The sequence below is a fragment of the Schistocerca piceifrons genome, unplaced genomic scaffold, assembly GCF_021461385.2.
Source record: "Schistocerca piceifrons isolate TAMUIC-IGC-003096 unplaced genomic scaffold, iqSchPice1.1 HiC_scaffold_527, whole genome shotgun sequence".
Classification (NCBI taxonomy): Eukaryota; Metazoa; Arthropoda; class Insecta; order Orthoptera; family Acrididae; genus Schistocerca; species Schistocerca piceifrons.
The window spans coordinates 299725-325080 of NW_025728763.1; the positions used below are offsets into that span (position 1 = coordinate 299725).

At 49.8% G+C, this 25356-nt stretch overlaps 27 non-coding genes across 27 annotated transcripts; 18 read left to right on the forward strand and 9 right to left on the reverse strand.

Moving 5' to 3' along the window:
- The first annotated feature begins 1443 nt into the window (after nucleotides 1–1443).
- Nucleotides 1444–1515, forward strand: Trnap-ugg. The gene has a single exon. It is a non-coding gene; the product is annotated as a tRNA-Pro (tRNA).
- A 601-nt stretch (nucleotides 1516–2116) lies between these two features.
- Nucleotides 2117–2189, reverse strand: Trnav-uac. The gene has a single exon. It is a non-coding gene; the product is annotated as a tRNA-Val (tRNA).
- A 235-nt stretch (nucleotides 2190–2424) lies between these two features.
- Nucleotides 2425–2496, forward strand: Trnap-cgg. The gene has a single exon. It is a non-coding gene; the product is annotated as a tRNA-Pro (tRNA).
- A 1641-nt stretch (nucleotides 2497–4137) lies between these two features.
- Nucleotides 4138–4209, forward strand: Trnap-ugg. Its single transcript has one exon. It is a non-coding gene; the product is annotated as a tRNA-Pro (tRNA).
- A 601-nt stretch (nucleotides 4210–4810) lies between these two features.
- Nucleotides 4811–4883, reverse strand: Trnav-uac. Its single transcript has one exon. It is a non-coding gene; the product is annotated as a tRNA-Val (tRNA).
- Nucleotides 4884–5118: 235 nt separating this feature from the next.
- Trnap-cgg lies at nucleotides 5119–5190 on the forward strand. Its single transcript has one exon. It is a non-coding gene; the product is annotated as a tRNA-Pro (tRNA).
- A 1641-nt stretch (nucleotides 5191–6831) lies between these two features.
- On the forward strand, nucleotides 6832–6903 carry Trnap-ugg. Its single transcript has one exon. It is a non-coding gene; the product is annotated as a tRNA-Pro (tRNA).
- A 601-nt stretch (nucleotides 6904–7504) lies between these two features.
- Nucleotides 7505–7577, reverse strand: Trnav-uac. The gene has a single exon. It is a non-coding gene; the product is annotated as a tRNA-Val (tRNA).
- Nucleotides 7578–7812: 235 nt separating this feature from the next.
- Trnap-cgg lies at nucleotides 7813–7884 on the forward strand. The gene has a single exon. It is a non-coding gene; the product is annotated as a tRNA-Pro (tRNA).
- A 1639-nt stretch (nucleotides 7885–9523) lies between these two features.
- Nucleotides 9524–9595, forward strand: Trnap-ugg. The gene has a single exon. It is a non-coding gene; the product is annotated as a tRNA-Pro (tRNA).
- A 601-nt stretch (nucleotides 9596–10196) lies between these two features.
- Nucleotides 10197–10269, reverse strand: Trnav-uac. Its single transcript has one exon. It is a non-coding gene; the product is annotated as a tRNA-Val (tRNA).
- A 235-nt stretch (nucleotides 10270–10504) lies between these two features.
- On the forward strand, nucleotides 10505–10576 carry Trnap-cgg. Its single transcript has one exon. It is a non-coding gene; the product is annotated as a tRNA-Pro (tRNA).
- Nucleotides 10577–12216: 1640 nt separating this feature from the next.
- Nucleotides 12217–12288, forward strand: Trnap-ugg. Its single transcript has one exon. It is a non-coding gene; the product is annotated as a tRNA-Pro (tRNA).
- A 601-nt stretch (nucleotides 12289–12889) lies between these two features.
- Nucleotides 12890–12962, reverse strand: Trnav-uac. Its single transcript has one exon. It is a non-coding gene; the product is annotated as a tRNA-Val (tRNA).
- A 235-nt stretch (nucleotides 12963–13197) lies between these two features.
- Trnap-cgg lies at nucleotides 13198–13269 on the forward strand. The gene has a single exon. It is a non-coding gene; the product is annotated as a tRNA-Pro (tRNA).
- Nucleotides 13270–14909: 1640 nt separating this feature from the next.
- Trnap-ugg lies at nucleotides 14910–14981 on the forward strand. Its single transcript has one exon. It is a non-coding gene; the product is annotated as a tRNA-Pro (tRNA).
- Nucleotides 14982–15582: 601 nt separating this feature from the next.
- Nucleotides 15583–15655, reverse strand: Trnav-uac. The gene has a single exon. It is a non-coding gene; the product is annotated as a tRNA-Val (tRNA).
- Nucleotides 15656–15890: 235 nt separating this feature from the next.
- Nucleotides 15891–15962, forward strand: Trnap-cgg. Its single transcript has one exon. It is a non-coding gene; the product is annotated as a tRNA-Pro (tRNA).
- A 1640-nt stretch (nucleotides 15963–17602) lies between these two features.
- Nucleotides 17603–17674, forward strand: Trnap-ugg. Its single transcript has one exon. It is a non-coding gene; the product is annotated as a tRNA-Pro (tRNA).
- A 601-nt stretch (nucleotides 17675–18275) lies between these two features.
- Nucleotides 18276–18348, reverse strand: Trnav-uac. The gene has a single exon. It is a non-coding gene; the product is annotated as a tRNA-Val (tRNA).
- A 235-nt stretch (nucleotides 18349–18583) lies between these two features.
- Nucleotides 18584–18655, forward strand: Trnap-cgg. Its single transcript has one exon. It is a non-coding gene; the product is annotated as a tRNA-Pro (tRNA).
- Nucleotides 18656–20295: 1640 nt separating this feature from the next.
- Trnap-ugg lies at nucleotides 20296–20367 on the forward strand. The gene has a single exon. It is a non-coding gene; the product is annotated as a tRNA-Pro (tRNA).
- Nucleotides 20368–20968: 601 nt separating this feature from the next.
- On the reverse strand, nucleotides 20969–21041 carry Trnav-uac. Its single transcript has one exon. It is a non-coding gene; the product is annotated as a tRNA-Val (tRNA).
- Nucleotides 21042–21276: 235 nt separating this feature from the next.
- Trnap-cgg lies at nucleotides 21277–21348 on the forward strand. The gene has a single exon. It is a non-coding gene; the product is annotated as a tRNA-Pro (tRNA).
- Nucleotides 21349–22988: 1640 nt separating this feature from the next.
- Nucleotides 22989–23060, forward strand: Trnap-ugg. Its single transcript has one exon. It is a non-coding gene; the product is annotated as a tRNA-Pro (tRNA).
- Nucleotides 23061–23661: 601 nt separating this feature from the next.
- Nucleotides 23662–23734, reverse strand: Trnav-uac. The gene has a single exon. It is a non-coding gene; the product is annotated as a tRNA-Val (tRNA).
- Nucleotides 23735–23969: 235 nt separating this feature from the next.
- Trnap-cgg lies at nucleotides 23970–24041 on the forward strand. Its single transcript has one exon. It is a non-coding gene; the product is annotated as a tRNA-Pro (tRNA).
- The last annotated feature ends 1315 nt before the right edge of the window (nucleotides 24042–25356 follow it).

Below are 25356 nucleotides of genomic sequence, written 5' to 3' on the forward strand. Positions count from 1 at the left end.
GCTGAGTGCGACGAAAACGGGTTTCCGCCCGCAATCGAGCCGGGGACCTTCTGCGTGTTAGGCACGGCGCCTGGGCTCGGCGGCAGCTGCTGCTCTTTCCTTCCTTACGAGATACCGTCGATTCGCGCAGTCGTTATTGCAAAAGATGTCACCAAAGGCAATCGCTTCGTTAGCGGCACGGTGCCTGGGCTCGGCGGCAGCTCTACATGGAGGCACCAGCAGCCCAGCCAGGCCGCCGCCGGCACCGGTGCGCCACAGCCCAAGGAGTCGGCGGCCGCCCTGCAATGCCCCTGTCGTTGCATATTCCACCCGCCTCATATCCTCCCCATGTCTGACTCACTGCCCCAAATGACACTGCAGTGGACGTGTTTATTACTATCGCTTTTGGAAGAACCAAGGCGCAGTATTCTAGTGTCGAACCGGTACTGCAAATTGGGATTAAGCAAAAATTTATTGTGTGGTCGAGCGACAGCTTCGGCTCGCTCTTCCTACATGATCGCTTCTTGTGCGGAATAATTCCTAGCTCGCCGATGGCTTCAGAGTTGGTCTTCTCGAAGTTTTGCTTTCGCACTGCATTCCGCAATCTTTTCGTTATGAGTTGTGTGCTTCGGTTTCCCGACTTTCTTGTGTTTAGTGCGTTTGGCTTCTCTTAACCCTTAGCCACCGCTTGCCGAAATTTCCACACTATCATCTGTCGATCTGCAGAGCTCGATGAAGGCATCGCGGCCGTTCCTGAGCTCGTGGAACGGTCGAATCTGTAGTTGTTTCCAGATCTCTCCCACACAACGGCCTCCCAGAAGCTTGGATTACAGAAGTACGCCACTACTCCCAGCCGGAGATTCACGATTGAAAGCAGAATGACATGAGCTACACGCAGCTCCGATTTTTTTTTTTTGTGTCTGACCTACTTTGAAAGACTTTGTAGTCGATTTACTTACTACTATCGCTGTTGGAAACCAGGTGATAACCGCACAGTATTCTAGAGACGATGAGGTAATGAAAATTTAGAATAAGTAAAACAGTATCAAAAGAAGTTGTGTGGTGGAGCAGCACATGCAATTCACGCTTCCTAGATATTCGTTACTGCATAGAATAATTCTTTTGTCTGCGGCGTCTTCAGTATCCGTCTTCTGGAAATTTTGCTTGCAGTATATTGTGCAATCTTTTCGTTATGAGTTGGTGCTTGGTTTCCCGATGTTCTTTTGTTTAGTGCATTCGCCTTCTCTTAACCCTGAGAAACCACATACCGAAACTGAGGCACTGCCGGCTGTTCATAAGCAGTGCTCGATGCAGTTATTTCGCTTTTTATTCGTTGCCTTTAATATTCTTCTCATCAGTGGTGAGTGCTGCCTGCAGAAAGCGTTTATCTTGCGAATTCACGTGAAAGTTTGTGTTCCCTGTGAGGCGCACTACTTGGGATTAACTTGACTGCTCCAGCCAGGTGGCTCGTTGGTCTAGGGGTATGATTCCTGCTTTGGGTGCAGGAGATCCCGGGTTCAAATCCCGGACGAGCCCTGCCATTTTGACCGTGCTGAAGAGTAGGTGGAACTCAGCCCCGGTTGCAGCTCCTCAATGAAGAGTAGACGCCTGTTATAGCACGTGGATATAACAAGAATGCGGCACCAGTAAAGTACGTAGGTGGAATTCGGTAGAAAAGCAGACGGTAATTTTGCATGCAACGGAAAACAAGGTTGTCTTTGCGGGATATGTGCACCGTGAGTGGAGATTCAGCTTAATTGTGCGACAGTCTACCCTCATCTTACTAGCGACGGCAACAACCAAGGGGTGGCATGTAAGATTGAGCGTGGCTAAGAGTTTCTCATTATTAGTTAGCATCACACTTTGACAGAGCTGTGACAAGGCGAGTAGGGTGAGCTCAGGAAAGCCAGTAGCAAGCGCACTTGAAGTAGCCCTGAAGAACCGGATTATAAATTTTGCCAGCCATAATGGAACTAGGGGCGTTCTCAGTTACCAAATACCGGTGCAATAAGAGAGCAACAGTATTTGACCGTAAAATGACGCCATATCCGTCTAGCATACGACATTGCTTGTCTCTGCATACGCGGACGTGAGGTCATCTCGGAAATGAAATCCGAAATATAGGTTAAAATTGTTGTGTTCGCGCCCGGGATCGAACCGGGGACCTTCTGCGTGTAAAGCAGACGTGATAACCGCTACACCACGGAAACGACGGTTCTTTTAATGTACCACCCGGAGACTCGTAATAGCAACAGTTTGTCTTCTGTGTTAGCAAGGGCATCGGCTATGAGCTCCCTCCGATTCGTGAAGTTCCTGTAGTAAAAGACGTCGATGGAAACAACCCAACCGCGACAGACAGGGAGAACGCTGGCTGAGCTGCAGCCCTACATGGTGAGACCATCAAAGGTGGCGTCATTCACATGCAGTGCGTTTTCGGAACGAATAGGCTCGTTGGTCTAGGGGTATGATTCCTGCTTCGGGTGCAGGAGGTCCCGGGTTCAAATCCCGGGCGAGCCCTTGCGTTTTGTACAACGGTGCGGTAACAAATCGCATGGCGGCGGCTGTTTCGCGCATTTCCAGGCCTCCAAGTCAGCGCTAAAATCCGACAACCAGTTCTGAAACCGTTTCATGTTTCATTTGAGCCATGTGCACCCTGCTGATGGAACGTTTGAAGTTGATTTAAATGGTCACAGTAGAGATCGTAGCAAGTGTCTTGCTGAGTGCGACGAAAACGGGTTTCCGCCCGCAATCGAGCCGGGGACCTTCTGCGTGTTAGGCACGGCGCCTGGGCTCGGCGGCAGCTGCTGCTCTTTCCTTCCTTACGAGATACCGTCGATTCGCGCAGTCGTTATTGCAAAAGATGTCACCAAAGGCAATCGCTTCGTTAGCGGCACGGTGCCTGGGCTCGGCGGCAGCTCTACATGGAGGCACCAGCAGCCCAGCCAGGCCGCCGCCGGCACCGGTGCGCCACAGCCCAAGGAGTCGGCGGCCGCCCTGCAATGCCCCTGTCGTTGCATATTCCACCCGCCTCATATCCTCCCCATGTCTGACTCACTGCCCCAAATGACACTGCAGTGGACGTGTTTATTACTATCGCTTTTGGAAGAACCAAGGCGCAGTATTCTAGTGTCGAACCGGTACTGCAAATTGGGATTAAGCAAAAATTTATTGTGTGGTCGAGCGACAGCTTCGGCTCGCTCTTCCTACATGATCGCTTCTTGTGCGGAATAATTCCTAGCTCGCCGATGGCTTCAGAGTTGGTCTTCTCGAAGTTTTGCTTTCGCACTGCATTCCGCAATCTTTTCGTTATGAGTTGTGTGCTTCGGTTTCCCGACTTTCTTGTGTTTAGTGCGTTTGGCTTCTCTTAACCCTTAGCCACCGCTTGCCGAAATTTCCACACTATCATCTGTCGATCTGCAGAGCTCGATGAAGGCATCGCGGCCGTTCCTGAGCTCGTGGAACGGTCGAATCTGTAGTTGTTTCCAGATCTCTCCCACACAACGGCCTCCCAGAAGCTTGGATTACAGAAGTACGCCACTACTCCCAGCCGGAGATTCACGATTGAAAGCAGAATGACATGAGCTACACGCAGCTCCGATTTTTTTTTTTTGTGTCTGACCTACTTTGAAAGACTTTGTAGTCGATTTACTTACTACTATCGCTGTTGGAAACCAGGTGATAACCGCACAGTATTCTAGAGACGATGAGGTAATGAAAATTTAGAATAAGTAAAACAGTATCAAAAGAAGTTGTGTGGTGGAGCAGCACATGCAATTCACGCTTCCTAGATATTCGTTACTGCATAGAATAATTCTTTTGTCTGCGGCGTCTTCAGTATCCGTCTTCTGGAAATTTTGCTTGCAGTATATTGTGCAATCTTTTCGTTATGAGTTGGTGCTTGGTTTCCCGATGTTCTTTTGTTTAGTGCATTCGCCTTCTCTTAACCCTGAGAAACCACATACCGAAACTGAGGCACTGCCGGCTGTTCATAAGCAGTGCTCGATGCAGTTATTTCGCTTTTTATTCGTTGCCTTTAATATTCTTCTCATCAGTGGTGAGTGCTGCCTGCAGAAAGCGTTTATCTTGCGAATTCACGTGAAAGTTTGTGTTCCCTGTGAGGCGCACTACTTGGGATTAACTTGACTGCTCCAGCCAGGTGGCTCGTTGGTCTAGGGGTATGATTCCTGCTTTGGGTGCAGGAGATCCCGGGTTCAAATCCCGGACGAGCCCTGCCATTTTGACCGTGCTGAAGAGTAGGTGGAACTCAGCCCCGGTTGCAGCTCCTCAATGAAGAGTAGACGCCTGTTATAGCACGTGGATATAACAAGAATGCGGCACCAGTAAAGTACGTAGGTGGAATTCGGTAGAAAAGCAGACGGTAATTTTGCATGCAACGGAAAACAAGGTTGTCTTTGCGGGATATGTGCACCGTGAGTGGAGATTCAGCTTAATTGTGCGACAGTCTACCCTCATCTTACTAGCGACGGCAACAACCAAGGGGTGGCATGTAAGATTGAGCGTGGCTAAGAGTTTCTCATTATTAGTTAGCATCACACTTTGACAGAGCTGTGACAAGGCGAGTAGGGTGAGCTCAGGAAAGCCAGTAGCAAGCGCACTTGAAGTAGCCCTGAAGAACCGGATTATAAATTTTGCCAGCCATAATGGAACTAGGGGCGTTCTCAGTTACCAAATACCGGTGCAATAAGAGAGCAACAGTATTTGACCGTAAAATGACGCCATATCCGTCTAGCATACGACATTGCTTGTCTCTGCATACGCGGACGTGAGGTCATCTCGGAAATGAAATCCGAAATATAGGTTAAAATTGTTGTGTTCGCGCCCGGGATCGAACCGGGGACCTTCTGCGTGTAAAGCAGACGTGATAACCGCTACACCACGGAAACGACGGTTCTTTTCATGTACCACCCGGAGACTCGTAATAGCAACAGTTTGTCTTCTGTGTTAGCAAGGGCATCGGCTATGAGCTCCCTCCGATTCGTGAAGTTCCTGTAGTAAAAGACGTCGATGGAAACAACCCAACCGCGACAGACAGGGAGAACGCTGGCTGAGCTGCAGCCCTACATGGTGAGACCATCAAAGGTGGCGTCATTCACATGCAGTGCGTTTTCGGAACGAATAGGCTCGTTGGTCTAGGGGTATGATTCCTGCTTCGGGTGCAGGAGGCCCCGGGTTCAAATCCCGGGCGAGCCCTTGCGTTTTGTACAACGGTGCGGTAACAAATCGCATGGCGGCGGCTGTTTCGCGCATTTCCAGGCCTCCAAGTCAGCGCTAAAATCCGACAACCAGTTCTGAAACCGTTTCATGTTTCATTTGAGCCATGTGCACCCTGCTGATGGAACGTTTGAAGTTGATTTAAATGGTCACAGTAGAGATCGTAGCAAGTGTCTTGCTGAGTGCGACGAAAACGGGTTTCCGCCCGCAATCGAGCCGGGGACCTTCTGCGTGTTAGGCACGGCGCCTGGGCTCGGCGGCAGCTGCTGCTCTTTCCTTCCTTACGAGATACCGTCGATTCGCGCAGTCGTTATTGCAAAAGATGTCACCAAAGGCAATCGCTTCGTTAGCGGCACGGTGCCTGGGCTCGGCGGCAGCTCTACATGGAGGCACCAGCAGCCCAGCCAGGCCGCCGCCGGCACCGGTGCGCCACAGCCCAAGGAGTCGGCGGCCGCCCTGCAATGCCCCTGTCGTTGCATATTCCACCCGCCTCATATCCTCCCCATGTCTGACTCACTGCCCCAAATGACACTGCAGTGGACGTGTTTATTACTATCGCTTTTGGAAGAACCAAGGCGCAGTATTCTAGTGTCGAACCGGTACTGCAAATTGGGATTAAGCAAAAATTTATTGTGTGGTCGAGCGACAGCTTCGGCTCGCTCTTCCTACATGATCGCTTCTTGTGCGGAATAATTCCTAGCTCGCCGATGGCTTCAGAGTTGGTCTTCTCGAAGTTTTGCTTTCGCACTGCATTCCGCAATCTTTTCGTTATGAGTTGTGTGCTTCGGTTTCCCGACTTTCTTGTGTTTAGTGCGTTTGGCTTCTCTTAACCCTTAGCCACCGCTTGCCGAAATTTCCACACTATCATCTGTCGATCTGCAGAGCTCGATGAAGGCATCGCGGCCGTTCCTGAGCTCGTGGAACGGTCGAATCTGTAGTTGTTTCCAGATCTCTCCCACACAACGGCCTCCCAGAAGCTTGGATTACAGAAGTACGCCACTACTCCCAGCCGGAGATTCACGATTGAAAGCAGAATGACATGAGCTACACGCAGCTCCGATTTTTTTTTTTTGTGTCTGACCTACTTTGAAAGACTTTGTAGTCGATTTACTTACTACTATCGCTGTTGGAAACCAGGTGATAACCGCACAGTATTCTAGAGACGATGAGGTAATGAAAATTTAGAATAAGTAAAACAGTATCAAAAGAAGTTGTGTGGTGGAGCAGCACATGCAATTCACGCTTCCTAGATATTCGTTACTGCATAGAATAATTCTTTTGTCTGCGGCGTCTTCAGTATCCGTCTTCTGGAAATTTTGCTTGCAGTATATTGTGCAATCTTTTCGTTATGAGTTGGTGCTTGGTTTCCCGATGTTCTTTTGTTTAGTGCATTCGCCTTCTCTTAACCCTGAGAAACCACATACCGAAACTGAGGCACTGCCGGCTGTTCATAAGCAGTGCTCGATGCAGTTATTTCGCTTTTTATTCGTTGCCTTTAATATTCTTCTCATCAGTGGTGAGTGCTGCCTGCAGAAAGCGTTTATCTTGCGAATTCACGTGAAAGTTTGTGTTCCCTGTGAGGCGCACTACTTGGGATTAACTTGACTGCTCCAGCCAGGTGGCTCGTTGGTCTAGGGGTATGATTCCTGCTTTGGGTGCAGGAGATCCCGGGTTCAAATCCCGGACGAGCAATGCCATTTTGACCGTGCTGAAGAGTAGGTGGAACTCAGCCCCGGTTGCAGCTCCTCAATGAAGAGTAGACGCCTGTTATAGCACGTGGATATAACAAGAATGCGGCACCAGTAAAGTACGTAGGTGGAATTCGGTAGAAAAGCAGACGGTAATTTTGCATGCAACGGAAAACAAGGTTGTCTTTGCGGGATATGTGCACCGTGAGTGGAGATTCAGCTTAATTGTGCGACAGTCTACCCTCATCTTACTAGCGACGGCAACAACCAAGGGGTGGCATGTAAGATTGAGCGTGGCTAAGAGTTTCTCATTATTAGTTAGCATCACACTTTGACAGAGCTGTGACAAGGCGAGTAGGGTGAGCTCAGGAAAGCCAGTAGCAAGCGCACTTGAAGTAGCCCTGAAGAACCGGATTATAAATTTTGCCAGCCATAATGGAGCTAGGGGCGTTCTCAGTTACCAAATACCGGTGCAATAAGAGAGCAACAGTATTTGACCGTAAAATGACGCCATATCCGTCTAGCATACGACATTGCTTGTCTCTGCATACGCGGACGTGAGGTCATCTCGGAAATGAAATCCGAAATATAGGTTAAAATTGTTGTGTTCGCGACCGGGATCGAACCGGGGACCTTCTGCGTGTAAAGCAGACGTGATAACCGCTACACCACGGAAACGACGGTTCTTTTCATGTACCACCCGGAGACTCGTAATAGCAACAGTTTGTCTTCTGTGTTAGCAAGGGCATCGGCTATGAGCTCCCTCCGATTCGTGAAGTTCCTGTAGTAAAAGACGTCGATGGAAACAACCCAACCGCGACAGACAGGGAGAACGCTGGCTGAGCTGCAGCCCTACATGGTGAGACCATCAAAGGTGGCGTCATTCACATGCAGTGCGTTTTCGGAACGAATAGGCTCGTTGGTCTAGGGGTATGATTCCTGCTTCGGGTGCAGGAGGTCCCGGGTTCAAATCCCGGGCGAGCCCTTGCGTTTTGTACAACGGTGCGGTAACAAATCGCATGGCGGCGGCTGTTTCGCGCATTTCCAGGCCTCCAAGTCAGCGCTAAAATCCGACAACCAGTTCTGAAACCGTTTCATGTTTCATTTGAGCCATGTGCACCCTGCTGATGGAACGTTTGAAGTTGATTTAAATGGTCACAGTAGAGATCGTAGCAAGTGTCTTGCTGAGTGCGACGAAAACGGGTTTCCGCCCGCAATCGAGCCGGGGACCTTCTGCGTGTTAGGCACGGCGCCTGGGCTCGGCGGCAGCTGCTGCTCTTTCCTTCCTTACGAGATACCGTCGATTCGCGCAGTCGTTATTGCAAAAGATGTCACCAAAGGCAATCGCTTCGTTAGCGGCACGGTGCCTGGGCTCGGCGGCAGCTCTACATGGAGGCACCAGCAGCCCAGCCAGGCCGCCGCCGGCACCGGTGCGCCACAGCCCAAGGAGTCGGCGGCCGCCCTGCAATGCCCCTGTCGTTGCATATTCCACCCGCCTCATATCCTCCCCATGTCTGACTCACTGCCCCAAATGACACTGCAGTGGACGTGTTTATTACTATCGCTTTTGGAAGAACCAAGGCGCAGTATTCTAGTGTCGAACCGGTACTGCAAATTGGGATTAAGCAAAAATTTATTGTGTGGTCGAGCGACAGCTTCGGCTCGCTCTTCCTACATGATCGCTTCTTGTGCGGAATAATTCCTAGCTCGCCGATGGCTTCAGAGTTGGTCTTCTCGAAGTTTTGCTTTCGCACTGCATTCCGCAATCTTTTCGTTATGAGTTGTGTGCTTCGGTTTCCCGACTTTCTTGTGTTTAGTGCGTTTGGCTTCTCTTAACCCTTAGCCACCGCTTGCCGAAATTTCCACACTATCATCTGTCGATCTGCAGAGCTCGATGAAGGCATCGCGGCCGTTCCTGAGCTCGTGGAACGGTCGAATCTGTAGTTGTTTCCAGATCTCTCCCACACAACGGCCTCCCAGAAGCTTGGATTACAGAAGTACGCCACTACTCCCAGCCGGAGATTCACGATTGAAAGCAGAATGACATGAGCTACACGCAGCTCCGATTTTTTTTTTGTGTCTGACCTACTTTGAAAGACTTTGTAGTCGATTTACTTACTACTATCGCTGTTGGAAACCAGGTGATAACCGCACAGTATTCTAGAGACGATGAGGTAATGAAAATTTAGAATAAGTAAAACAGTATCAAAAGAAGTTGTGTGGTGGAGCAGCACATGCAATTCACGCTTCCTAGATATTCGTTACTGCATAGAATAATTCTTTTGTCTGCGGCGTCTTCAGTATCCGTCTTCTGGAAATTTTGCTTGCAGTATATTGTGCAATCTTTTCGTTATGAGTTGGTGCTTGGTTTCCCGATGTTCTTTTGTTTAGTGCATTCGCCTTCTCTTAACCCTGAGAAACCACATACCGAAACTGAGGCACTGCCGGCTGTTCATAAGCAGTGCTCGATGCAGTTATTTCGCTTTTTATTCGTTGCCTTTAATATTCTTCTCATCAGTGGTGAGTGCTGCCTGCAGAAAGCGTTTATCTTGCGAATTCACGTGAAAGTTTGTGTTCCCTGTGAGGCGCACTACTTGGGATTAACTTGACTGCTCCAGCCAGGTGGCTCGTTGGTCTAGGGGTATGATTCCTGCTTTGGGTGCAGGAGATCCCGGGTTCAAATCCCGGACGAGCCCTGCCATTTTGACCGTGCTGAAGAGTAGGTGGAACTCAGCCCCGGTTGCAGCTCCTCAATGAAGAGTAGACGCCTGTTATAGCACGTGGATATAACAAGAATGCGGCACCAGTAAAGTACGTAGGTGGAATTCGGTAGAAAAGCAGACGGTAATTTTGCATGCAACGGAAAACAAGGTTGTCTTTGCGGGATATGTGCACCGTGAGTGGAGATTCAGCTTAATTGTGCGACAGTCTACCCTCATCTTACTAGCGACGGCAACAACCAAGGGGTGGCATGTAAGATTGAGCGTGGCTAAGAGTTTCTCATTATTAGTTAGCATCACACTTTGACAGAGCTGTGACAAGGCGAGTAGGGTGAGCTCAGGAAAGCCAGTAGCAAGCGCACTTGAAGTAGCCCTGAAGAACCGGATTATAAATTTTGCCAGCCATAATGGAGCTAGGGGCGTTCTCAGTTACCAAATACCGGTGCAATAAGAGAGCAACAGTATTTGACCGTAAAATGACGCCATATCCGTCTAGCATACGACATTGCTTGTCTCTGCATACGCGGACGTGAGGTCATCTCGGAAATGAAATCCGAAATATAGGTTAAAATTGTTGTGTTCGCGACCGGGATCGAACCGGGGACCTTCTGCGTGTAAAGCAGACGTGATAACCGCTACACCACGGAAACGACGGTTCTTTTCATGTACCACCCGGAGACTCGTAATAGCAACAGTTTGTCTTCTGTGTTAGCAAGGGCATCGGCTATGAGCTCCCTCCGATTCGTGAAGTTCCTGTAGTAAAAGACGTCGATGGAAACAACCCAACCGCGACAGACAGGGAGAACGCTGGCTGAGCTGCAGCCCTACATGGTGAGACCATCAAAGGTGGCGTCATTCACATGCAGTGCGTTGTCGGAACGAATAGGCTCGTTGGTCTAGGGGTATGATTCCTGCTTCGGGTGCAGGAGGTCCCGGGTTCAAATCCCGGGCGAGCCCTTGCGTTTTGTACAACGGTGCGGTAACAAATCGCATGGCGGCGGCTGTTTCGCGCATTTCCAGGCCTCCAAGTCAGCGCTAAAATCCGACAACCAGTTCTGAAACCGTTTCATGTTTCATTTGAGCCATGTGCACCCTGCTGATGGAACGTTTGAAGTTGATTTAAATGGTCACAGTAGAGATCGTAGCAAGTGTCTTGCTGAGTGCGACGAAAACGGGTTTCCGCCCGCAATCGAGCCGGGGACCTTCTGCGTGTTAGGCACGGCGCCTGGGCTCGGCGGCAGCTGCTGCTCTTTCCTTCCTTACGAGATACCGTCGATTCGCGCAGTCGTTATTGCAAAAGATGTCACCAAAGGCAATCGCTTCGTTAGCGGCACGGTGCCTGGGCTCGGCGGCAGCTCTACATGGAGGCACCAGCAGCCCAGCCAGGCCGCCGCCGGCACCGGTGCGCCACAGCCCAAGGAGTCGGCGGCCGCCCTGCAATGCCCCTGTCGTTGCATATTCCACCCGCCTCATATCCTCCCCATGTCTGACTCACTGCCCCAAATGACACTGCAGTGGACGTGTTTATTACTATCGCTTTTGGAAGAACCAAGGCGCAGTATTCTAGTGTCGAACCGGTACTGCAAATTGGGATTAAGCAAAAATTTATTGTGTGGTCGAGCGACAGCTTCGGCTCGCTCTTCCTACATGATCGCTTCTTGTGCGGAATAATTCCTAGCTCGCCGATGGCTTCAGAGTTGGTCTTCTCGAAGTTTTGCTTTCGCACTGCATTCCGCAATCTTTTCGTTATGAGTTGTGTGCTTCGGTTTCCCGACTTTCTTGTGTTTAGTGCGTTTGGCTTCTCTTAACCCTTAGCCACCGCTTGCCGAAATTTCCACACTATCATCTGTCGATCTGCAGAGCTCGATGAAGGCATCGCGGCCGTTCCTGAGCTCGTGGAACGGTCGAATCTGTAGTTGTTTCCAGATCTCTCCCACACAACGGCCTCCCAGAAGCTTGGATTACAGAAGTACGCCACTACTCCCAGCCGGAGATTCACGATTGAAAGCAGAATGACATGAGCTACACGCAGCTCCGATTTTTTTTTTTGTGTCTGACCTACTTTGAAAGACTTTGTAGTCGATTTACTTACTACTATCGCTGTTGGAAACCAGGTGATAACCGCACAGTATTCTAGAGACGATGAGGTAATGAAAATTTAGAATAAGTAAAACAGTATCAAAAGAAGTTGTGTGGTGGAGCAGCACATGCAATTCACGCTTCCTAGATATTCGTTACTGCATAGAATAATTCTTTTGTCTGCGGCGTCTTCAGTATCCGTCTTCTGGAAATTTTGCTTGCAGTATATTGTGCAATCTTTTCGTTATGAGTTGGTGCTTGGTTTCCCGATGTTCTTTTGTTTAGTGCATTCGCCTTCTCTTAACCCTGAGAAACCACATACCGAAACTGAGGCACTGCCGGCTGTTCATAAGCAGTGCTCGATGCAGTTATTTCGCTTTTTATTCGTTGCCTTTAATATTCTTCTCATCAGTGGTGAGTGCTGCCTGCAGAAAGCGTTTATCTTGCGAATTCACGTGAAAGTTTGTGTTCCCTGTGAGGCGCACTACTTGGGATTAACTTGACTGCTCCAGCCAGGTGGCTCGTTGGTCTAGGGGTATGATTCCTGCTTTGGGTGCAGGAGATCCCGGGTTCAAATCCCGGACGAGCCCTGCCATTTTGACCGTGCTGAAGAGTAGGTGGAACTCAGCCCCGGTTGCAGCTCCTCAATGAAGAGTAGACGCCTGTTATAGCACGTGGATATAACAAGAATGCGGCACCAGTAGAGTACGTAGGTGGAATTCGGTAGAAAAGCAGACGGTAATTTTGCATGCAACGGAAAACAAGGTTGTCTTTGCGGGATATGTGCACCGTGAGTGGAGATTCAGCTTAATTGTGCGACAGTCTACCCTCATCTTACTAGCGACGGCAACAACCAAGGGGTGGCATGTAAGATTGAGCGTGGCTAAGAGTTTCTCATTATTAGTTAGCATCACACTTTGACAGAGCTGTGACAAGGCGAGTAGGGTGAGCTCAGGAAAGCCAGTAGCAAGCGCACTTGAAGTAGCCCTGAAGAACCGGATTATAAATTTTGCCAGCCATAATGGAGCTAGGGGCGTTCTCAGTTACCAAATACCGGTGCAATAAGAGAGCAACAGTATTTGACCGTAAAATGACGCCATATCCGTCTAGCATACGACATTGCTTGTCTCTGCATACGCGGACGTGAGGTCATCTCGGAAATGAAATCCGAAATATAGGTTAAAATTGTTGTGTTCGCGACCGGGATCGAACCGGGGACCTTCTGCGTGTAAAGCAGACGTGATAACCGCTACACCACGGAAACGACGGTTCTTTTCATGTACCACCCGGAGACTCGTAATAGCAACAGTTTGTCTTCTGTGTTAGCAAGGGCATCGGCTATGAGCTCCCTCCGATTCGTGAAGTTCCTGTAGTAAAAGACGTCGATGGAAACAACCCAACCGCGACAGACAGGGAGAACGCTGGCTGAGCTGCAGCCCTACATGGTGAGACCATCAAAGGTGGCGTCATTCACATGCAGTGCGTTTTCGGAACGAATAGGCTCGTTGGTCTAGGGGTATGATTCCTGCTTCGGGTGCAGGAGGTCCCGGGTTCAAATCCCGGGCGAGCCCTTGCGTTTTGTACAACGGTGCGGTAACAAATCGCATGGCGGCGGCTGTTTCGCGCATTTCCAGGCCTCCAAGTCAGCGCTAAAATCCGACAACCAGTTCTGAAACCGTTTCATGTTTCATTTGAGCCATGTGCACCCTGCTGATGGAACGTTTGAAGTTGATTTAAATGGTCACAGTAGAGATCGTAGCAAGTGTCTTGCTGAGTGCGACGAAAACGGGTTTCCGCCCGCAATCGAGCCGGGGACCTTCTGCGTGTTAGGCACGGCGCCTGGGCTCGGCGGCAGCTGCTGCTCTTTCCTTCCTTACGAGATACCGTCGATTCGCGCAGTCGTTATTGCAAAAGATGTCACCAAAGGCAATCGCTTCGTTAGCGGCACGGTGCCTGGGCTCGGCGGCAGCTCTACATGGAGGCACCAGCAGCCCAGCCAGGCCGCCGCCGGCACCGGTGCGCCACAGCCCAAGGAGTCGGCGGCCGCCCTGCAATGCCCCTGTCGTTGCATATTCCACCCGCCTCATATCCTCCCCATGTCTGACTCACTGCCCCAAATGACACTGCAGTGGACGTGTTTATTACTATCGCTTTTGGAAGAACCAAGGCGCAGTATTCTAGTGTCGAACCGGTACTGCAAATTGGGATTAAGCAAAAATTTATTGTGTGGTCGAGCGACAGCTTCGGCTCGCTCTTCCTACATGATCGCTTCTTGTGCGGAATAATTCCTAGCTCGCCGATGGCTTCAGAGTTGGTCTTCTCGAAGTTTTGCTTTCGCACTGCATTCCGCAATCTTTTCGTTATGAGTTGTGTGCTTCGGTTTCCCGACTTTCTTGTGTTTAGTGCGTTTGGCTTCTCTTAACCCTTAGCCACCGCTTGCCGAAATTTCCACACTATCATCTGTCGATCTGCAGAGCTCGATGAAGGCATCGCGGCCGTTCCTGAGCTCGTGGAACGGTCGAATCTGTAGTTGTTTCCAGATCTCTCCCACACAACGGCCTCCCAGAAGCTTGGATTACAGAAGTACGCCACTACTCCCAGCCGGAGATTCACGATTGAAAGCAGAATGACATGAGCTACACGCAGCTCCGATTTTTTTTTTTGTGTCTGACCTACTTTGAAAGACTTTGTAGTCGATTTACTTACTACTATCGCTGTTGGAAACCAGGTGATAACCGCACAGTATTCTAGAGACGATGAGGTAATGAAAATTTAGAATAAGTAAAACAGTATCAAAAGAAGTTGTGTGGTGGAGCAGCACATGCAATTCACGCTTCCTAGATATTCGTTACTGCATAGAATAATTCTTTTGTCTGCGGCGTCTTCAGTATCCGTCTTCTGGAAATTTTGCTTGCAGTATATTGTGCAATCTTTTCGTTATGAGTTGGTGCTTGGTTTCCCGATGTTCTTTTGTTTAGTGCATTCGCCTTCTCTTAACCCTGAGAAACCACATACCGAAACTGAGGCACTGCCGGCTGTTCATAAGCAGTGCTCGATGCAGTTATTTCGCTTTTTATTCGTTGCCTTTAATATTCTTCTCATCAGTGGTGAGTGCTGCCTGCAGAAAGCGTTTATCTTGCGAATTCACGTGAAAGTTTGTGTTCCCTGTGAGGCGCACTACTTGGGATTAACTTGACTGCTCCAGCCAGGTGGCTCGTTGGTCTAGGGGTATGATTCCTGCTTTGGGTGCAGGAGATCCCGGGTTCAAATCCCGGACGAGCCCTGCCATTTTGACCGTGCTGAAGAGTAGGTGGAACTCAGCCCCGGTTGCAGCTCCTCAATGAAGAGTAGACGCCTGTTATAGCACGTGGATATAACAAGAATGCGGCACCAGTAAAGTACGTAGGTGGAATTCGGTAGAAAAGCAGACGGTAATTTTGCATGCAACGGAAAACAAGGTTGTCTTTGCGGGATATGTGCACCGTGAGTGGAGATTCAGCTTAATTGTGCGACAGTCTACCCTCATCTTACTAGCGACGGCAACAACCAAGGGGTGGCATGTAAGATTGAGCGTGGCTAAGAGTTTCTCATTATTAGTTAGCATCACACTTTGACAGAGCTGTGACAAGGCGAGTAGGGTGAGCTCAGGAAAGCCAGTAGCAAGCGCACTTGAAGTAGCCCTGAAGAACCGGATTATAAATTTTGCCAGCCATAATGGAGCTAGGGGCGTTCTCAGTTACCAAATACCGGTGCAATAAGAGAGCAACAGTATTTGACCGTAAAATGACGCCATATCCGTCTAGCATACGACATTGCTTGTCTCTGCATACGCGGACGTGAGGTCATCTCGGAAATGAAATCCGAAATATAGGTTAAAATTGTTGTGTTCGCGACCGGGATCGAACCGGGGACCTTCTGCGTGTAAAGCAGACGTGATAACCGCTACACCACGGAAACGACGGTTCTTTTCATGTACCACCCGGAGACTCGTAATAGCAACAGTTTGTCTTCTGTGTTAGCAAGGGCATCGGCTATGAGCTCCCTCCGATTCGTGAAGTTCCTGTAGTAAAAGACGTCGATGGAAACAACCCAACCGCGACAGACAGGGAGAACGCTGGCTGAGCTGCAGCCCTACATGGTGAGACCATCAAAGGTGGCGTCATTCACATGCAGTGCGTTGTCGGAACGAATAGGCTCGTTGGTCTAGGGGTATGATTCCTGCTTCGGGTGCAGGAGGTCCCGGGTTCAAATCCCGGGCGAGCCCTTGCGTTTTGTACAACGGTGCGGTAACAAATTGCATGGCGGCGGCTGTTTCGCGCATTTCCAGGCCTCCAAGTCAGCGCTAAAATCCGACAACCAGTTCTGAAACCGTTTCATGTTTCATTTGAGCCATGTGCACCCTGCTGATGGAACGTTTGAAGTTGATTTAAATGGTCACAGTAGAGATCGTAGCAAGTGTCTTGCTGAGTGCGACGAAAACGGGTTTCCGCCCGCAATCGAGCCGGGGACCTTCTGCGTGTTAGGCACGGCGCCTGGGCTCGGCGGCAGCTGCTGCTCTTTCCTTCCTTACGAGATACCGTCGATTCGCGCAGTCGTTATTGCAAAAGATGTCACCAAAGGCAATCGCTTCGTTAGCGGCACGGTGCCTGGGCTCGGCGGCAGCTCTACATGGAGGCACCAGCAGCCCAGCCAGGCCGCCGCCGGCACCGGTGCGCCACAGCCCAAGGAGTCGGCGGCCGCCCTGCAATGCCCCTGTCGTTGCATATTCCACCCGCCTCATATCCTCCCCATGTCTGACTCACTGCCCCAAATGACACTGCAGTGGACGTGTTTATTACTATCGCTTTTGGAAGAACCAAGGCGCAGTATTCTAGTGTCGAACCGGTACTGCAAATTGGGATTAAGCAAAAATTTATTGTGTGGTCGAGCGACAGCTTCGGCTCGCTCTTCCTACATGATCGCTTCTTGTGCGGAATAATTCCTAGCTCGCCGATGGCTTCAGAGTTGGTCTTCTCGAAGTTTTGCTTTCGCACTGCATTCCGCAATCTTTTCGTTATGAGTTGTGTGCTTCGGTTTCCCGACTTTCTTGTGTTTAGTGCGTTTGGCTTCTCTTAACCCTTAGCCACCGCTTGCCGAAATTTCCACACTATCATCTGTCGATCTGCAGAGCTCGATGAAGGCATCGCGGCCGTTCCTGAGCTCGTGGAACGGTCGAATCTGTAGTTGTTTCCAGATCTCTCCCACACAACGGCCTCCCAGAAGCTTGGATTACAGAAGTACGCCACTACTCCCAGCCGGAGATTCACGATTGAAAGCAGAATGACATGAGCTACACGCAGCTCCGATTTTTTTTTTTGTGTCTGACCTACTTTGAAAGACTTTGTAGTCGATTTACTTACTACTATCGCTGTTGGAAACCAGGTGATAACCGCACAGTATTCTAGAGACGATGAGGTAATGAAAATTTAGAATAAGTAAAACAGTATCAAAAGAAGTTGTGTGGTGGAGCAGCACATGCAATTCACGCTTCCTAGATATTCGTTACTGCATAGAATAATTCTTTTGTCTGCGGCGTCTTCAGTATCCGTCTTCTGGAAATTTTGCTTGCAGTATATTGTGCAATCTTTTCGTTATGAGTTGGTGCTTGGTTTCCCGATGTTCTTTTGTTTAGTGCATTCGCCTTCTCTTAACCCTGAGAAACCACATACCGAAACTGAGGCACTGCCGGCTGTTCATAAGCAGTGCTCGATGCAGTTATTTCGCTTTTTATTCGTTGCCTTTAATATTCTTCTCATCAGTGGTGAGTGCTGCCTGCAGAAAGCGTTTATCTTGCGAATTCACGTGAAAGTTTGTGTTCCCTGTGAGGCGCACTACTTGGGATTAACTTGACTGCTCCAGCCAGGTGGCTCGTTGGTCTAGGGGTATGATTCCTGCTTTGGGTGCAGGAGATCCCGGGTTCAAATCCCGGACGAGCCCTGCCATTTTGACCGTGCTGAAGAGTAGGTGGAACTCAGCCCCGGTTGCAGCTCCTCAATGAAGAGTAGACGCCTGTTATAGCACGTGGATATAACAAGAATGCGGCACCAGTAAAGTACGTAGGTGGAATTCGGTAGAAAAGCAGACGGTAATTTTGCATGCAACGGAAAACAAGGTTGTCTTTGCGGGATATGTGCACCGTGAGTGGAGATTCAGCTTAATTGTGCGACAGTCTACCCTCATCTTACTAGCGACGGCAACAACCAAGGGGTGGCATGTAAGATTGAGCGTGGCTAAGAGTTTCTCATTATTAGTTAGCATCACACTTTGACAGAGCTGTGACAAGGCGAGTAGGGTGAGCTCAGGAAAGCCAGTAGCAAGCGCACTTGAAGTAGCCCTGAAGAACCGGATTATAAATTTTGCCAGCCATAATGGAGCTAGGGGCGTTCTCAGTTACCAAATACCGGTGCAATAAGAGAGCAACAGTATTTGACCGTAAAATGACGCCATATCCGTCTAGCATACGACATTGCTTGTCTCTGCATACGCGGACGTGAGGTCATCTCGGAAATGAAATCCGAAATATAGGTTAAAATTGTTGTGTTCGCGACCGGGATCGAACCGGGGACCTTCTGCGTGTAAAGCAGACGTGATAACCGCTACACCACGGAAACGACGGTTCTTTTCATGTACCACCCGGAGACTCGTAATAGCAACAGTTTGTCTTCTGTGTTAGCAAGGGCATCGGCTATGAGCTCCCTCCGATTCGTGAAGTTCCTGTAGTAAAAGACGTCGATGGAAACAACCCAACCGCGACAGACAGGGAGAACGCTGGCTGAGCTGCAGCCCTACATGGTGAGACCATCAAAGGTGGCGTCATTCACATGCAGTGCGTTGTCGGAACGAATAGGCTCGTTGGTCTAGGGGTATGATTCCTGCTTCGGGTGCAGGAGGTCCCGGGTTCAAATCCCGGGCGAGCCCTTGCGTTTTGTACAACGGTGCGGTAACAAATCGCATGGCGGCGGCTGTTTCGCGCATTTCCAGGCCTCCAAGTCAGCGCTAAAATCCGACAACCAGTTCTGAAACCGTTTCATGTTTCATTTGAGCCATGTGCACCCTGCTGATGGAACGTTTGAAGTTGATTTAAATGGTCACAGTAGAGATCGTAGCAAGTGTCTTGCTGAGTGCGACGAAAACGGGTTTCCGCCCGCAATCGAGCCGGGGACCTTCTGCGTGTTAGGCACGGCGCCTGGGCTCGGCGGCAGCTGCTGCTCTTTCCTTCCTTACGAGATACCGTCGATTCGCGCAGTCGTTATTGCAAAAGATGTCACCAAAGGCAATCGCTTCGTTAGCGGCACGGTGCCTGGGCTCGGCGGCAGCTCTACATGGAGGCACCAGCAGCCCAGCCAGGCCGCCGCCGGCACCGGTGCGCCACAGCCCAAGGAGTCGGCGGCCGCCCTGCAATGCCCCTGTCGTTGCATATTCCACCCGCCTCATATCCTCCCCATGTCTGACTCACTGCCCCAAATGACACTGCAGTGGACGTGTTTATTACTATCGCTTTTGGAAGAACCAAGGCGCAGTATTCTAGTGTCGAACCGGTACTGCAAATTGGGATTAAGCAAAAATTTATTGTGTGGTCGAGCGACAGCTTCGGCTCGCTCTTCCTACATGATCGCTTCTTGTGCGGAATAATTCCTAGCTCGCCGATGGCTTCAGAGTTGGTCTTCTCGAAGTTTTGCTTTCGCACTGCATTCCGCAATCTTTTCGTTATGAGTTGTGTGCTTCGGTTTCCCGACTTTCTTGTGTTTAGTGCGTTTGGCTTCTCTTAACCCTTAGCCACCGCTTGCCGAAATTTCCACACTATCATCTGTCGATCTGCAGAGCTCGATGAAGGCATCGCGGCCGTTCCTGAGCTCGTGGAACGGTCGAATCTGTAGTTGTTTCCAGATCTCTCCCACACAACGGCCTCCCAGAAGCTTGGATTACAGAAGTACGCCACTACTCCCAGCCGGAGATTCACGATTGAAAGCAGAATGACATGAGCTACACGCAGCTCCGATTTTTTTTTTTGTGTCTGACCTACTTTGAAAGACTTTGTAGTCGATTTACTTACTACTATCGCTGTTGGAAACCAGGTGATAACCGCACAGTATTCTAGAGACGATGAGGTAATGAAAATTTAGAATAAGTAAAACAGTATCAAAAGAAGTTGTGTGGTGGAGCAGCACATGCAATTCACGCTTCCTAGATATTCGTTACTGCATAGAATAATTCTTTTGTCTGCGGCGTCTTCAGTATCCGTCTTCTGGAAAGTTTGCTTGCAGTATATTGTGCAATCTTTTCGTTATGAGTTGGTGCTTGGTTTCCCGATGTTCTTTTGTTTAGTGCATTCGCCTTCTCTTAACCCTGAGAAACCACATACCGAAACTGAGGCACTGCCGGCTGTTCATAAGCAGTGCTCGATGCAGTTATTTCGCTTTTTATTCGTTGCCTTTAATATTCTTCTCATCAGTGGTGAGTGCTGCCTGCAGAAAGCGTTTATCTTGCGAATTCACGTGAAAGTTTGTGTTCCCTGTGAGGCGCACTACTTGGGATTAACTTGACTGCTCCAGCCAGGTGGCTCGTTGGTCTAGGGGTATGATTCCTGCTTTGGGTGCAGGAGATCCCGGGTTCAAATCCCGGACGAGCCCTGCCATTTTGACCGTGCTGAAGAGTAGGTGGAACTCAGCCCCGGTTGCAGCTCCTCAATGAAGAGTAGACGCCTGTTATAGCACGTGGATATAACAAGAATGCGGCACCAGTAAAGTACGTAGGTGGAATTCGGTAGAAAAGCAGACGGTAATTTTGCATGCAACGGAAAACAAGGTTGTCTTTGCGGGATATGTGCACCGTGAGTGGAGATTCAGCTTAATTGTGCGACAGTCTACCCTCATCTTACTAGCGACGGCAACAACCAAGGGGTGGCATGTAAGATTGAGCGTGGCTAAGAGTTTCTCATTATTAGTTAGCATCACACTTTGACAGAGCTGTGACAAGGCGAGTAGGGTGAGCTCAGGAAAGCCAGTAGCAAGCGCACTTGAAGTAGCCCTGAAGAACCGGATTATAAATTTTGCCAGCCATAATGGAGCTAGGGGCGTTCTCAGTTACCAAATACCGGTGCAATAAGAGAGCAACAGTATTTGACCGTAAAATGACGCCATATCCGTCTAGCATACGACATTGCTTGTCTCTGCATACGCGGACGTGAGGTCATCTCGGAAATGAAATCCGAAATATAGGTTAAAATTGTTGTGTTCGCGACCGGGATCGAACCGGGGACCTTCTGCGTGTAAAGCAGACGTGATAACCGCTACACCACGGAAACGACGGTTCTTTTCATGTACCACCCGGAGACTCGTAATAGCAACAGTTTGTCTTCTGTGTTAGCAAGGGCATCGGCTATGAGCTCCCTCCGATTCGTGAAGTTCCTGTAGTAAAAGACGTCGATGGAAACAACCCAACCGCGACAGACAGGGAGAACGCTGGCTGAGCTGCAGCCCTACATGGTGAGACCATCAAAGGTGGCGTCATTCACATGCAGTGCGTTGTCGGAACGAATAGGCTCGTTGGTCTAGGGGTATGATTCCTGCTTCGGGTGCAGGAGGTCCCGGGTTCAAATCCCGGGCGAGCCCTTGCGTTTTGTACAACGGTGCGGTAACAAATCGCATGGCGGCGGCTGTTTCGCGCATTTCCAGGCCTCCAAGTCAGCGCTAAAATCCGACAACCAGTTCTGAAACCGTTTCATGTTTCATTTGAGCCATGTGCACCCTGCTGATGGAACGTTTGAAGTTGATTTAAATGGTCACAGTAGAGATCGTAGCAAGTGTCTTGCTGAGTGCGACGAAAACGGGTTTCCGCCCGCAATCGAGCCGGGGACCTTCTGCGTGTTAGGCACGGCGCCTGGGCTCGGCGGCAGCTGCTGCTCTTTCCTTCCTTACGAGATACCGTCGATTCGCGCAGTCGTTATTGCAAAAGATGTCACCAAAGGCAATCGCTTCGTTAGCGGCACGGTGCCTGGGCTCGGCGGCAGCTCTACATGGAGGCACCAGCAGCCCAGCCAGGCCGCCGCCGGCACCGGTGCGCCACAGCCCAAGGAGTCGGCGGCCGCCCTGCAATGCCCCTGTCGTTGCATATTCCACCCGCCTCATATCCTCCCCATGTCTGACTCACTGCCCCAAATGACACTGCAGTGGACGTGTTTATTACTATCGCTTTTGGAAGAACCAAGGCGCAGTATTCTAGTGTCGAACCGGTACTGCAAATTGGGATTAAGCAAAAATTTATTGTGTGGTCGAGCGACAGCTTCGGCTCGCTCTTCCTACATGATCGCTTCTTGTGCGGAATAATTCCTAGCTCGCCGATGGCTTCAGAGTTGGTCTTCTCGAAGTTTTGCTTTCGCACTGCATTCCGCAATCTTTTCGTTATGAGTTGTGTGCTTCGGTTTCCCGACTTTCTTGTGTTTAGTGCGTTTGGCTTCTCTTAACCCTTAGCCACCGCTTGCCGAAATTTCCACACTATCATCTGTCGATCTGCAGAGCTCGATGAAGGCATCGCGGCCGTTCCTGAGCTCGTGGAACGGTCGAATCTGTAGTTGTTTCCAGATCTCTCCCACACAACGGCCTCCCAGAAGCTTGGATTACAGAAGTACGCCACTACTCCCAGCCGGAGATTCACGATTGAAAGCAGAATGACATGAGCTACACGCAGCTCCGATTTTTTTTTTTGTGTCTGACCTACTTTGAAAGACTTTGTAGTCGATTTACTTACTACTATCGCTGTTGGAAACCAGGTGATAACCGCACAGTATTCTAGAGACGATGAGGTAATGAAAATTTAGAATAAGTAAAACAGTATCAAAAGAAGTTGTGTGGTGGAGCAGCACATGCAATTCACGCTTCCTAGATATTCGTTACTGCATAGAATAATTCTTTTGTCTGCGGCGTCTTCAGTATCCGTCTTCTGGAAATTTTGCTTGCAGTATATTGTGCAATCTTTTCGTTATGAGTTGGTGCTTGGTTTCCCGATGTTCTTTTGTTTAGTGCATTCGCCTTCTCTTAACCCTGAGAAACCACATACCGAAACTGAGGCACTGCCGGCTGTTCATAAGCAGTGCTCGATGCAGTTATTTCGCTTTTTATTCGTTGCCTTTAATATTCTTCTCATCAGTGGTGAGTGCTGCCTGCAGAAAGCGTTTATCTTGCGAATTCACGTGAAAGTTTGTGTTCCCTGTGAGGCGCACTACTTGGGATTAACTTGACTGCTCCAGCCAGGTGGCTCGTTGGTCTAGGGGTATGATTCCTGCTTTGGGTGCAGGAGATCCCGGGTTCAAATCCCGGACGAGCCCTGCCATTTTGACCGTGCTGAAGAGTAGGTGGAACTCAGCCCCGGTTGCAGCTCCTCAATGAAGAGTAGACGCCTGTTATAGCACGTGGATATAACAAGAATGCGGCACCAGTAAAGTACGTAGGTGGAATTCGGTAGAAAAGCAGACGGTAATTTTGCATGCAACGGAAAACAAGGTTGTCTTTGCGGGATATGTGCACCGTGAGTGGAGATTCAGCTTAATTGTGCGACAGTCTACCCTCATCTTACTAGCGACGGCAACAACCAAGGGGTGGCATGTAAGATTGAGCGTGGCTAAGAGTTTCTCATTATTAGTTAGCATCACACTTTGACAGAGCTGTGACAAGGCGAGTAGGGTGAGCTCAGGAAAGCCAGTAGCAAGCGCACTTGAAGTAGCCCTGAAGAACCGGATTATAAATTTTGCCAGCCATAATGGAGCTAGGGGCGTTCTCAGTTACCAAATACCGGTGCAATAAGAGAGCAACAGTATTTGACCGTAAAATGACGCCATATCCGTCTAGCATACGACATTGCTTGTCTCTGCATACGCGGACGTGAGGTCATCTCGGAAATGAAATCCGAAATATAGGTTAAAATTGTTGTGTTCGCGACCGGGATCGAACCGGGGACCTTCTGCGTGTAAAGCAGACGTGATAACCGCTACACCACGGAAACGACGGTTCTTTTCATGTACCACCCGGAGACTCGTAATAGCAACAGTTTGTCTTCTGTGTTAGCAAGGGCATCGGCTATGAGCTCCCTCCGATTCGTGAAGTTCCTGTAGTAAAAGACGTCGATGGAAACAACCCAACCGCGACAGACAGGGAGAACGCTGGCTGAGCTGCAGCCCTACATGGTGAGACCATCAAAGGTGGCGTCATTCACATGCAGTGCGTTTTCGGAACGAATAGGCTCGTTGGTCTAGGGGTATGATTCCTGCTTCGGGTGCAGGAGGTCCCGGGTTCAAATCCCGGGCGAGCCCTTGCGTTTTGTACAACGGTGCGGTAACAAATCGCATGGCGGCGGCTGTTTCGCGCATTTCCAGGCCTCCAAGTCAGCGCTAAAATCCGACAACCAGTTCTGAAACCGTTTCATGTTTCATTTGAGCCATGTGCACCCTGCTGATGGAACGTTTGAAGTTGATTTAAATGGTCACAGTAGAGATCGTAGCAAGTGTCTTGCTGAGTGCGACGAAAACGGGTTTCCGCCCGCAATCGAGCCGGGGACCTTCTGCGTGTTAGGCACGGCGCCTGGGCTCGGCGGCAGCTGCTGCTCTTTCCTTCCTTACGAGATACCGTCGATTCGCGCAGTCGTTATTGCAAAAGATGTCACCAAAGGCAATCGCTTCGTTAGCGGCACGGTGCCTGGGCTCGGCGGCAGCTCTACATGGAGGCACCAGCAGCCCAGCCAGGCCGCCGCCGGCACCGGTGCGCCACAGCCCAAGGAGTCGGCGGCCGCCCTGCAATGCCCCTGTCGTTGCATATTCCACCCGCCTCATATCCTCCCCATGTCTGACTCACTGCCCCAAATGACACTGCAGTGGACGTGTTTATTACTATCGCTTTTGGAAGAACCAAGGCGCAGTATTCTAGTGTCGAACCGGTACTGCAAATTGGGATTAAGCAAAAATTTATTGTGTGGTCGAGCGACAGCTTCGGCTCGCTCTTCCTACATGATCGCTTCTTGTGCGGAATAATTCCTAGCTCGCCGATGGCTTCAGAGTTGGTCTTCTCGAAGTTTTGCTTTCGCACTGCATTCCGCAATCTTTTCGTTATGAGTTGTGTGCTTCGGTTTCCCGACTTTCTTGTGTTTAGTGCGTTTGGCTTCTCTTAACCCTTAGCCACCGCTTGCCGAAATTTCCACACTATCATCTGTCGATCTGCAGAGCTCGATGAAGGCATCGCGGCCGTTCCTGAGCTCGTGGAACGGTCGAATCTGTAGTTGTTTCCAGATCTCTCCCACACAACGGCCTCCCAGAAGCTTGGATTACAGAAGTACGCCACTACTCCCAGCCGGAGATTCACGATTGAAAGCAGAATGACATGAGCTACACGCAGCTCCGATTTTTTTTTTTGTGTCTGACCTACTTTGAAAGACTTTGTAGTCGATTTACTTACTACTATCGCTGTTGGAAACCAGGTGATAACCGCACAGTATTCTAGAGACGATGAGGTAATGAAAATTTAGAATAAGTAAAACAGTATCAAAAGAAGTTGTGTGGTGGAGCAGCACATGCAATTCACGCTTCCTAGATATTCGTTACTGCATAGAATAATTCTTTTGTCTGCGGCGTCTTC